This window comes from Eumetopias jubatus, unplaced genomic scaffold (assembly GCF_037043125.1).
Source record: "Eumetopias jubatus isolate StellerSeaLion01/CBP00866 unplaced genomic scaffold, mEumJub1_p1.0 scaffold_3, whole genome shotgun sequence".
Classification (NCBI taxonomy): domain Eukaryota; kingdom Metazoa; phylum Chordata; class Mammalia; order Carnivora; family Otariidae; genus Eumetopias; species Eumetopias jubatus.
In genome coordinates, this window is record NW_028274809.1 from 130318726 (window position 1) to 130330283 (window position 11558).

General features: G+C 36.2%; 1 pseudogene; it reads right to left on the reverse strand.

Annotated features, from left to right (window-relative positions):
* Positions 1–4361: 4361 nt before the first annotated feature.
* On the reverse strand, positions 4362–6595 carry LOC114211872 (hydroxyacylglutathione hydrolase, mitochondrial pseudogene; annotated as a pseudogene).
* Positions 6596–11558: the final 4963 nt, after the last annotated feature.

The following is an 11558-nucleotide window of genomic DNA, read 5'->3' on the forward strand; positions in this document are numbered from 1 at the left end:
TTCTTTGAGATTATGAAGCAATTTGTGTCATCCATCTATCTATCCATCCATCCATCCATCCATCCAAGTTTTCTAGAACTATATATCAAAAAAGAAGATTCCTGTTTTGATAATGTACTGTGGTATTGTAAGAGGCTATCATTGAGGGAAGCTAGTAGATTCAGGGTACGTGGGGACTCACTGAACTATTTTTGCCCTTCATATGAGTCTAATATTTAAAAGAATTACCTGGAAATATAAAGCTTACATAATAGATGAAAATTTGGTAAACTCTGGTACTACAGAATAAACCAAACAAATAAGCAAATAATTAGATACATGGCACAAGGCCATGCTAAATGATCCTCAAAGTTATAGTTTACAAAGCTCCCACTTAAAAGAGAGCTAATCAAATCAGCCCTTTACACAAAAACTTATCATAAACATGAAATGAAGAGTGAAAGAAACATCAGAAGAACACTTTCCTTCTGGCTGTGTTAGGGCCATGTGAAAGAATTTTAGGTAGTCTCTAGAAGCTGAGAGAGATCTTCTGTCAGCATCCACCAAGAAAACAGGAAACTTCACACTATATAGCAAGAACTAAATTCTGCCAACAACTTAAATAGGATCAGAAAAAGATGTAGGTTAGATAAGATTAGATCTCCATTATGATTACCTGGAAATCAGTTAATTAGTAACCTAATTATTGATGTGATTTTCCAATCACATACCCAGGCCTCACCAACACTAAAAAGGAGAGAATTATAAATTAGTGTGTATACCAACATTTTTTTTCATATATAAGAGATATCATACAGTATTTATCTTTGTCTGGCTTGTTTCATTTAGCATAATGTTCTCCAGGTACCTCCACCCATCCACCCATCCATCCATCCTGTCACAAATGGCAGAATTTTCTTATTTTTTAAGACTGAATAATATTCCATTATATATAGAGAGAGAGGAAAAACTCCAGTGGATTTTTATATACTTTCAGGTTTTCATTTAAATGGTTATAATTATGCTACCTCTTTTTTTGGTCTGGCCTGGTTCTAGACTCTTTGACATCCAGTCATCCTCTTTTAATTGTGTTTTAATTTACTTCGTCCTTCTTAAAATATTTCACTGGGAACAGAAACATATTGACCTAATTAGTGTAGAGAAAGAACATTAGTATTAATTACCCATTCTTGTTCTTCCTAAAAGTAAGATCACGTTCTCACTTTTTAAAACATGGCCATTTCATGCACAGATAAGGGAATAACCAGTTTAATAAGTTAGTAAATCAGTGATTTCTTTCTATACTTTTTTCCTAAACAATCTCTTACATCTCTTTTCTCCAAGCAAACAACTACACACACATCTCTATCTTTTTCTTTTTAATGGCGTGAGATCATATACATCAAGCTTTGGAAGTTTAATATTAAAAATAATATTAATACAGATGAAAGTCTTTCTCATGTCTATATTATATTTTATAAGAATGCTATATGTCACAATTACCTTATCAAGGTTCACACTGTCTTGAATATAAATAATATAGCATTGAACTTCCTCATAATTTAGGGTTTTTTTTTCACATTTGTTTAAGTATCTCTATATACTAGGTTAGAAATCAGATTTCTGGTCCAAAGGGAGGTACATTATCTCAGTCATGGGTCCTGATAGCAATACAGGAACTAATTTAATTAATTTAGGGGCAAAAATACTTTATCATAAGAATACTGTGGTTCAGAATGTCATCAGGAATTTTAGAGTCACGAACTTAGAAAAACAATCAGAAAAGTAAGGTAAGGAATAACCAATATCTCATCACAGGTTTGTACATCTTTGAGACTTAAATAATAGGCATTTCATTATTTCTCTGAACTTAAAATTTTACAAATATTAGTGCTAAATGTTAGTGAAAAACCTTTACTATAGCACTGGATTTTAAATCCTACCACTGGCAAGACAAATGACCTCTTACTGTCCCTGCATATCATATCCATTCTTTTAGGGATCAAAGTCCTGTGCAGAAGTATCAGATTGGCCAAGACTTACTACTGTTCTTTAAAAAAATTTCAAGGGGGTATCTGCTGCACTGAAGCTTCTGTGCAGGAGATATGGTCCTAGGTTCCCCTAAATTAAGAAACCCATGCAGATATTGAGGAATCCTAGACAAATTGTCAAAATATACACACATTTTCAATTTTAATAAACACCATCAAATTTCATTCCAGATAAATTTCATCAATCCTCACTCTTATCCAGAATAGATGAGAGAATATTTATTACAGTAAGCACTGAAAATTATCAATTTTTAAACTATTGCCCATGTGACAAAAATGAAAATTATCATCACATGTTGCAATTTGGATTTTTCTGATTACTTACAAAGACTAACATCTTATATTTATTTTAAAATACTGAGCTTTCTGGTAATAAATTTAGCATATTTCTGTATTCATTTTTATTTTCAATTTTAGGGACTATTTTTAGTCTAGGGATGTTAAATCTTTAATTTAATGGTGTGAATATTTTTGAAATCTATTTGATTCTTGCTGATCTCATCCAATGTATTTTCTTTTCCTTAGTTTTTTGTGATCTTAAGATTTGAGAGTGTGCACAGTATTTGTTGAAAAAAAAATCGGTGATTAGAAATGTGTTTACTTGATGTAGTCGAAGAGCAAGAAGATTCTGACCCTTCAGAGAGGCCAGGGGCTCACTATCCACAGGTAATTACACCAATTATTAATCCACCACTAGTACTAACATTTCTAATTATCCAATTGATTGCTATAAAACATTGAATATCTTCTTGCAAAGTTAAAAGTACACTGTTGTTCTACTATCATTGATTGATTAGAAATTATCACTGAAGGAAGCAAGGGCCCTTTTTTAGCCATATTCACATTTATTATCTCACTTAAGTGCTATGAACTTCATGCCATCATTCTACTTTTATATTCTATATTCAACAATATTTGTGGGACAAGTATGTTTTTTTCTGGACACTGTTCTAAGTGCTGGGGTAGAGCTGTGAACAAAGCAGGCCGTCTACTTTCATGGGATTTACATTCTATGGGATGAACTTGGTGAAAAGCATAAAAATGGCTGAATATAAAGTAGTTCAGGTAGGTATAAGTGCTATGAAGAATGATAAAGCAGAGAAAAGAAGAACTGAAGAGATGGGTGTGTGGCTGCACACAAAGAGTAGCCAGGGAGAGCCAGCTGAGAAGGTGATTTTTGGGCAGAGACTTGAAACAAGTGAGGGGCGAGTCTTTGGAGGGAAGGCCCTTGCAGGTAGAAAGAGTGGTGAGTACCAAGGCATTAAGTCAAGGCCATGGATCAACGTGGAAGTTGGGTGACTGCAGGACAAATTAAGAGATGGTTGTGGGATGTAGACAGGTCCACTCCAGGTTTTATAGGGTTTTATAGTCATGGTAAGGACTTGTGTTTGTACCTGAGTGACATGGGCAGCCACTGCAAGGTTTTGCGAAATGAGTGACATGATTTGACATGTTTAAAAGGATTGCTTCCCTGCTTTGTAGAGAGGAGACTACAGAGGAAGGGAAGGGATAGAAACCCAGAGGCTATTTAGGAGACTACTGCAATAATCCAGGCAAAATATGGCCAGGGCTCAGAGTGACTGAATAATTCTAATATTTTAATTGAAAGGGCAAAGATTTCAGAAGTCATTTGATTTCACAGACTCTGGTATTTCTTTCTGGGCATATTGTGTGAATACAAAAATTCTAGAAACACAAAGTATGGGTACCACTCTCAGTGCTACCAATTATTAGTTGTGATATCATGAAAAACTTAATTTCTCTGCCTCAATTTCTCCATATACAAAAGGGGTTATTGTAAGGATTAAACTATTAACTATTAAACTATTTATTTAAGTACTTAGAATAGTACCTGAGACACAGAAAGTGCTATGTAAATGTTAGTTTATTATTATGTTTATTTCAGGTAAGACTCACAACAAAATTTCTAGAGAAATCTTTATGGCCAGATTGAATGGCTATTAATCTGTTATATTCTCATAAAGATATTTTCAGACAAATAAAAACGAGTGAGCATAAATCCTTTCAATTAAATATAAGTCAGTGGTTCTAAATTAGGGACACTGTTGTTCATCAGGGGACATTTACCAATGTCTGGAGACATTTTTAATTGTCATGATTTGGGAGTTCCTCCCTTTACACTTTCAACTTCTCTTATAAATATGCATTAGAACATCTGATAACACGGGCAAAGGGCCCTGAGATTAATTTAAAATTAAACCAAGACTGGATTTCCTGCACTCCTGGCAGGAAATTTATCTAAAACATCTGAATACCCAAATGTGCTTGAGAGAGGTGGCGGCCATGGGCAGCCCAGGCCCCACAGCCGCCTCAGTCCCGGGGCACGTTGAAATGGTCCTTCTCTTTGCCGATGGCCCTCATGGTGGTCACAGGTCCATCTCGCCAGCATGGTGCTGCACAGTCTTCTCCCTCACTCTCATGAACGGGGCTGTAGGTGAACTCCTCCGTGAGGGTGGATAGCACCGTGGGCTCCCCAATACTGTACTTCTCCTTGGCCCAGGCCAGCTTCTCCTGAATGGCAGCATTGTTGGGCTCTATGTGCTGTGCAAACTTGAGGTTGTTGATGGTATACTCGTGGCCACAGTACACTCTTGTGTCTGGAGGGAGCTGGCCCAGGATCTTAAGCAGAGTTTTGTGCATCTCATCCGCTGTCCCTTCACAGAACTTCCCATAGCCAGCCATGAGCAAGGTGTCACCTGTGAACACAGCAGGAGGCTCAGAGCTGCTGGGCTTGCTCACAAAGTAGCAGATGTGTCTAGAAGTGTGGCATGGTGTTGGCAGTCACTTGACATTGAGAGACTCCACCTGCAATGTGGACAGGTGTGTGCCTTGTGAGTCAGGGCCGAGATCCGGTCGTCACCCCCACATGCCTTCAGCCCAGGCTCCAGCTTGACCAGCTTCTCGGTCCCACCAGCTTGGTCCCAAGAAGCCGACTCTTGAGAAGAAACAGATGCTTACCAAAAGGGAGGCGGTGGGGTGGTAGGGTTACATAGGTGATTCTTTTTTTTTTTTTTTCAGGCACTTGGTAAACTGAAAGCAAACTTCTTTATTGTACACAGTACAGAATATAACGCAGCTTGGCAGGGGAGGGGAGGGGCAGAGGGAGGGGGAGAGGGAGAATCTCAAGCAGACTCCTCACTGAGCGTGGAGCCTGACGTGGGGCTTGATCTCATGACCCTGAGACCATGTATTGAGCCAAAATCAAGAGTCAGATGTGTAACTGACTGAGCCACCCACGTGCCCCCCTCTTTATTTTTTGAAGTTTTATTTATTAATTTTGGGGGGATGCCAGCAGGTATTCTAAAATGCATAGGACCGCCCTCCACAACAGAGAATTATCTATTTTAAAATGTCAATAGTGCCATCATTATGTAAACCTGCTGTAAATTCTGGAAACAGATTAGCACAAATATTCAAACTTTTATGTTGGCTTAAAAAGATTTCAGCTGGAAAGCTTTCACACTGTTACACTTCTCTACTTTTCTCCATGTGACAAGCACAAATACATCACTTTCTTCCCTTTCTTCCTTCTTTAAATTTTTCCATCTCTGAAAGGCTTATGCCCAAATTACTGTAGTTTTTAAGATCACAACAGATTCCCTATTTTTAGTATTTAAACTTGGCACTATTGTTAGAGAAAGCTCTTGGAGCTTGAGTTCCTGCTACTTGCAGCCATGGCATATTGATACATCCCAGTCTTTCTGATAAACCTTGAACTTTGTCATGGGATTTGTTTCATGTGTCTTTATACACTCCTATCTAGAGCACATTTAATTTACTATACCAGATCATTCATTTCATTTTGTATGACTTTTCCTTTCATAGCAAACCTCGTTGGATGATGCAGTTGAATTTCTAGGAGAATGGGTGTAAACCTGGATCAGTATCAGACAAATACCTTGAACAGCACTCTGAAATGTACCTGAGGCGGCCTAGCTGGCCCTGCTGTGGCACTCAGGGATGTTTTCTCAGTAAAAGCCATGAAATGAAAAAGAGTTGGAAACCTCTTCCCGGGGCTGCTTTAATCACCTCTCCTTTTTCTTAGTGATAGAGATATATGCTTTTAAGACTCTCATACTTCTCAGATTGTTTGCAGACATTGTCTGTATCTTGTTTGTCATCTCTGGATCTAGGTTACTGACAATCTGAGAACACCAAGGTCTAGGAAACTCCTTCCTTCCTATTTAGGTAAAGACTTTCAATGTGTTCTTCCTTTATTGCTTAAAAGGGGAGCATTCTAACATAAAACTATGAAGCAATCCAGCTGGGTTTACCTTATGCTCTGTGGTAGTTTTTTCCTAGTGCTTCCAGGACAAATGGATCTCAGTAGTGGGCTGAGGCTGAGCTGACTGTGCACATTCCTTCCTTCCTTTACTTAGTGATGTCCCATTGACAGCTTATCACTGGCTGTGGTAGAAGGATTTATGCTATTGACGTTGGCCCATGCTACCAAGCTGGACTTTCTCCTCCAGAGCACCTGCGGCTGCTAGTTTTATCCTCCAAGGAGTCAAGGCTTTTCTCCTTGTTTTATTAGGAACTAGCATAAGGGCTACACAGACTTCCCCATGGTTTCAGGACAAAAGTGTCTGGGAACGTTATTGTCAAGCCTGGAGTTATAGTTAGTTTTAAAGTGGGAGCTCTTACTTTACATGAGGACCATTTTTCCCAGTTCATGAGAACCACGGAGATCCTAGGATCCTAGGATAATTAAGGTGGATTAAGCAATTCCTTTTTAGTTCCCCTCATCATTGACATACTGCTCGTTTTTCCAGTGCTCTTTATTCTATGACTTCCTTGCTGGGTGGCTTTCATCAGCTGGGTATTTCTGGCAGGTAGATATCCACAGATACATCTCGGAGTAAATATTGTATTTACCCACTTTGCTTATTTTGGGACCTCTGAAAAATAATGATGGGGTGATTTTGTTACTGCTGTCAGCATTCACTGAAATCACTGGGCTGCACATTTGAATTTGGAGTTACAAATTTTTCAATAATTATATGTTAGTATTTAATTCTGTAGATTTCAAAAACAAAGACTTGAATTTTATGTCATATCTGCTATTGAATATATCTTTGAAAGGATCTTTCCTTTGGGTTTTTGCTTGACATTGTTCTCATCTGTTCTATCAGCTAGGCTATAATTTTTGGTAGATGATTTCATTCAAGGGTATTTGTCTTCTGCCAAGCATGTTTGGTGACGAGAGGGGTATTTCATAAACAAAGCATTTCATATTCCAAATACATGTCTTATAGTGTAGCATTTATGTAAAACCATCTGGGACTCATGTATTACCAGCTATATAAGACTATTTAGGACTTGTGTATCAGTTAGGCTGGTGGCCATGTAGAGATCCTCAAACACTATCCCCAAATCCCATATTTTGATGCTGCTTTCATTAGGAAAATATTTTGGGTTTTCAGATCTTAGTGAAATGCATTTATTTATACATAAATCACATAAATGTAAAAAAAAAAACCCATAAAATCAGAACAAATCACATAATAGTTCCCCGAGTTCTTAAGCATAAGCCTGCCTTCCTATCATTTGAATTTTCCATACAGTTATCTACTTTATAAAAGTCTGTAGTAATAATATTTAGGTGCCTCTCATTCAGTAACATTTTGCTCTCAGCTGGAGGCTTCAAGGGGTTTGGTTCTTTTACTTTTATTCTGTGTTCTCTACTTCCAGTGTCTCAGTCATATCAACTCCCTGAGGCTTCCTCGGGTGTCAAGAACTTGTACTCTTCCTGCAGATGGCCTCTCCTGTCTGTGGGCAATAGCTGAGAGCAGACCGCTCAGCTCCTCCAAGATGGGGGCTCACAGCGGGGCTGTTGTCCCTGTGATATTTATGTCTATACCATGGGCAAACCCGCTTTTCTTCATTATAATCTAAGTATCCCTCTAAGTCATTTAAACTCTTCATAAACTTTGTCCTTTATAACACTTTAAAACATTTCTAAATACAGAGTAATAAATGTTCAATGCAAAAGACTTGGCAGAAGTAGAAAAACACCAGAAAAAGTAATACACAAAGCCATCTACTCTTCACCCTTTGGTTCATACATTTCCAGTATTTTCTCATGTCATGGTTTTCATATCTTTTACTTTCACTTATTCTATAGTGAACAATTTCCATGTGATTATGTACTTTTCTTACTATGATTATTTTTTTAAGTTTTTTTTTAATTCCAGTATAGTTAACACACAGTTTTATATTAGTTCCTTGTGTACAATATAGTGATTCAACAATTCTAGCCATTACCCGGTGCTCATCATGGTGAGTGTATTCTCACTGTGATTATTTTTAATGACTATTAACACACTACCTACTGTATACTTTTACCATAACTTTAGCCATGATCATGTGTTGGAATTTGATTTTTTTTTAAAATAAAAAGATTGACGGTTATCCTGGTACATATAGTTTGTTAGAAAGGTGCCTTGAAATTATATTACTGAGCTGGATGAAAACTATTGATATCTTCAGACATTTAAGATATTTTTCCAAATTGTACTCTATATAGGGTGTTACAATACACCCTCCACAATGATTATGAAGGTGCCTACTTTCACCCACCTTGGCTGCTCAATAGAATACTCAAAGAATTATAGTTCTTCATGAATTATTTACCAAGAGGAAGAAAGTTAAATTTTGCTACTGTGGTTGCAATAAAATACTGGCATATAGCTCTATCTGCATTTAGGTTGGAAACCTAAGGACACGGTGCTTATATTTTAACATGGAAGGCAGGGCTAATGTTTCCAAGAAATGGCCTTCTTGCTAAGTATGCAAAGATCCCCACATTTAGGTGTTTTTTTTTTTCTCTCATACTATGTGTTTTTTTGTGATATTTTTGAAAAATATTATTAGGAATTTTTGCTAAAGTTGTTTTATATAGATGGTAAGTGGCAGCTTAATGAATGGTGACAAATTATGATAGATCATGCTGATGTGATATTTATATGACTTGGGATATTTTTATTTTAGAATATTTTAATTACCCCAAAAGCATAAAAAATAAAATGCTAGTATAATAAGAAATATGTGATTTCTGGCACAATAATAACAGAGGGATGTTTAAAAAAGAGGGCTAACCTTAAAACTTCATTGCAATTCCTACATATAAAGGCATTTAAGGAAAAATATTTTGAGGTAACATAACATTCAAAAAGTGCACATGCAACACATGGATTTAGGTAAGTCTTACATACATGGTCGGTATCTGTCATTTATTATTGAGAAAAGTCCACTTTCTCTACATTCTTATGGTCTGTTTTTCATTTAAGAGCAAGATTTTACATTTTCTAACATGTTTAATTATGTCAGAGCAAAAGTGTGATAATCCACAAAACTTCACTTTTATCACTAAAACCTACATGCTGAAAACAATTCATCACAGCTTATACAGAGTTTACAATTCAGTTTTTATGTATGAAAAGAACTTACTACCTTCCTCACTCAGCTTTTCCTTTGAGAACACTGTTAACCCAATTCCTAATAAGGAAACTGCTTTGCACATTTACAGGAAAAAAAGGCCTGGGTTTCCTTGGCAACTGGAGCCATGTGCAATCTCTCAGAACAGCTCCTCCTACACTCAAGTTTCCTAGGTAGCGGGCTGCATATATTTTGTAAAGACAATGGGATAATGGGAGAGCTATCACCCTGTTCAACCCTGCATGGGAAAAGCTTCAATGGGAAAGATGCATTTGCTATAATAACTGGTAATTTGAGAGAAAATATCAATTGTATGATGAGGTTGCTACCTCTGCCTAATTGAGAACCAACAGTTTAATTCAGGGTCCAAAATAAATTTAGGTTTTGTACAGGTGAAATTAACCTCCTCCCATCTACATTCACTGACCGCCCCCACCACCACCACCACATGAGCTCAGATATGTTTGCAGCTCAAGCTGAAGGTAAGTTGCAAGTGAGTACGATCATGGTAGTGGTTCCTTCACAGTCTCCCAGAGCTCTGTCACTGAAGCAGAAAACCTAATCTTTATCTTACACAAATGGAAAGAAATTCAATTTATCCTGAAATTGACTATAAAGTGTCACAAAAGTTTAAAACCTCTAACCTGATCTTGTCTATAGATCTAGAAAATATTATGAAATAAATCATGATGGCCTAAAAGAAATAGGTATTTACAATAAAAAAAGAAAGAAAAAAGAAAATATGGAGGAAATTGATTATATACAGTCTATGCTGTATATAAGGGTGATTTTCTAGGTCTAGGGGTGGGCAGAAAAATTTATGTGAATTCATTTGTATCATGCAGATTCCTCTGTTTTCCTAACATAAGAACATTTGGAAGAAATCAAATTAAAGAGCAGATGTACATTATTATTAAATGTGGACAGAGCCAATGCAAAATTTTCTGGCTAATTAGGACTCTTTACAAGTCCAATATTGTTTTAAAAATTATTTTTGAAACCTTTTTAAATTTTTAATTTCATATAATAGAAACTCCTCTGACATGCAACTCCTATTCTCTCACAATACAATTAAGTATAATTATCTATTGAGTTACACACAAAGAAAAATATAATTTATATGTAATTAATCAGTTCTGGAGCATTGTGAGTTTTAAATTATGTGCAACTAGAGGAGTACAGATTACATTGTTTAAACCTGTCTTGTTGAATACTTAGTAGAATATCTTTACAACTAGCACCTAAAGGGAAGAATATCACAACACACTCATTTTAATACCTTTCTTGCAAGAGACACTATTCTATATATGTTTATATTTTGAACCACAAATTGGGACACATTTGAATAAAAGTTTGGGATATAAATATTTTTACATTGCCTTCTAAAATACAATTACATTTAATGCTTCTCTCTCTCACACACACACTTAGGCTTTTATTCCCCTATTTATGTGATTCCAAGCAGTGGGGGTTGCAGGGTATGAGAATTAATCTTGGAAAGTGATTTTGAGATTGCAATAATGGATTCTAAATAATTTATGACAATAGGAGCACAGACTTCTTACATTTTGAATTGCTAGTTTAATGCAATATAGGATCTGATTAAATACTCCATCTGCATGTTCACTGGTCTCACATGAAGATTTGTTAAGTATATGTTCTACAACATCCTTCTTAATTCTTATTCTTATTCAAGTGTGCCTTCTTTTTCTCCCTTGGAGTTCTAAACCCAACTTTCCCTCTTCTATCTGTGAAACCAAAACTGCAACAATAAGAATAAGAATAGACATTTACTTAGTTATTAAATAATCTAGTTAATTTTGGATTTAGTATTTGTAGGCACTAAGTGTTTTCCTCGCATCAGAGGGTAAAATGTCAATTATTAATATCTGTTATTTGATTATTTTGTTACACATTCAGTCTTATTTCTAATATAATTTTATTTTTTATTTTTTATTGTTATGTTAATCACCATACATTACATCATTAGTTTTTGATGTAGGGTTCCATGATTCATTGTTTGTGCATAACACCCAGTGCTCCACGCAGAATGTGCCCTCTTTAATACCC